Source organism: Lactuca serriola, chromosome 5 (assembly GCF_051521515.1).
Source record: "Lactuca serriola cultivar US96UC23 chromosome 5, Lser_US96UC23_V15, whole genome shotgun sequence".
In the NCBI taxonomy this organism is placed as follows: Eukaryota; Viridiplantae; Streptophyta; class Magnoliopsida; order Asterales; family Asteraceae; genus Lactuca; species Lactuca serriola.
Genome location: NC_136412.1, coordinates 248,841,768 through 248,843,616, shown reverse-complemented (window position 1 = coordinate 248,843,616; position 1,849 = coordinate 248,841,768).

Genomic DNA, 1,849 nt, shown 5'->3' with positions numbered 1-1,849 from the left:
GACCGCACGTGGGGTGGATTCGATATGGGTAGTAGTGGATCGGTTGACGAAGAGTGCCCATTTTATCCCGATCCAGGAGAGTATATCGGCGGAGAAGTTAGCCAATATTTATGTGCGTGAGATTGTGGCACGTCATGGAGTGCCGGTATCAGTGGTGTCTGACCGAGATGTCCGTTTCACATCCAGATTTTGGAAGCGGTTCCACGACGAGATGGGTACTCGTCTCCATTTCAGCACCGCTTTCCACCCTCAGACAGACGGGCAGAGCGAGAGGACGATTCAGACTCTAGAGGATATGCTCAGGGCATGTGTCCTAGATTTCGGTGGCAGTTGGGATACGTATCTTCCGTTAGCGGAATTCTCGTATAACAACAGTTACCATGCGAGCATTGACCGACCTCCCTTTGAGATGCTGTATGGGAGGAAGTGTAGGACCCCGATTTGTTGGGGCGAGGTCAGTCAGAGGGTCATCGGGAGCACGGAGGTGGTGCTCAAGACGACTGAGTTGATCCAGCAGGTCCGTAGGAGACTACAGACTGCTCAGAGTCGGCAGAAGAGCTACGCCGATAGGAGGCGTTCGGACTTGGAGTTCCAGGTGGGGGATATGGTCCTTCTGAAAGTCTCACCTTGGAAGGGTGTCATCAGGTTCCGGAAGAGGGGCAAGTTGGGCCCCAGATTTATTGGTCCTTTCAGGGTTTTGGCCCGGGTGGGTCGGGTTGCTTATCGGTTAGATCTTCCTGAAGAGCTTAGTCAGATCCACAACACTTTTCATGTGTCTCAGTTGAGGAAGTGTTTGGTGGATGAATCAGCAGTCGTTCCCCTAGAGGATATTCAGGTTGATAGTAGCCTGAATTATATTGAGAGACCGGTCGCGATTCTGGACCGGAAGACCAAGACCTTGAGGAACAAGGAAATTCAGTTAGTAAAGGTGCAGTGGCAGCACCGGAAGGGGTCTGAGTGGACGTGGGAGGCTGAGGAGGAGATGAGAGAGCACTACCCAGAGTTGTTTGCAGATCCAGCCGTAGCAGACTTCGAGGACGAAGTCTGAGACAAGTGGGGGAGAATTGTAACGACCCGTTCCCGGTATGTTAATTCATTGGTAATTGTTGTGAGTTTTGCAAGAGGGACTCGGCGAGTTCATAGCCTGACTCGCCGAGTAGGGTCGCGGCTGCGAGCACGCGTGAGCCGGGGACTCGGCGAGTCCATATCCTGGACTCGGCGAGTCCATCCGTCTGGGTGAAACCCTAAATCCCCGGGTTGCCCACTATTTAAACCACCTTATAGCCCCATTCTCGCCTCCCTCACCCTGTGAACACTGTGAGAAAGAACCCTAATCCACCCTTGTGTGAGCTAAGTGTTTTGTGCCATTTTGTGAAGGTGTGAAGAAGGAGAAGAAGAAAGAAGCAAGGAGAAGAGTTGGAGTGCAAAGATCCAAGGGCAAATCTGAGTTATTTGAGGTATTTTCGGAGTTCCCTCTTGTTATATGCTTTAAACTTCCATTAGGGCTCTCCTAAGAGCTAGTTGATGCTTGTTCCAAGCCTTATGTTTGCATGAATGCCTTAATAAGTCGGGATATCTTTAGACCTGAATGATGGGGTGTTGTAGAGCCCAGATCTACTGTCTTTTTGGAGTTACTTTGCATATTAATCATAGATCTACCCATTTTATGCATCCTTTAGCCTTATTTCCCTTATTCATGAGGTTGTGCACGTAAAGTTGGAAACTTTACATGGTAAATCAGCTTAATGGACTCAGATCTATCAATTGTATGTGTTGGATTCAAACAAAATCGAGTAAAAATCAGTTGCATGACGGCAACTCGGCGAGTCGGGAAGAACGACTCGGCGAG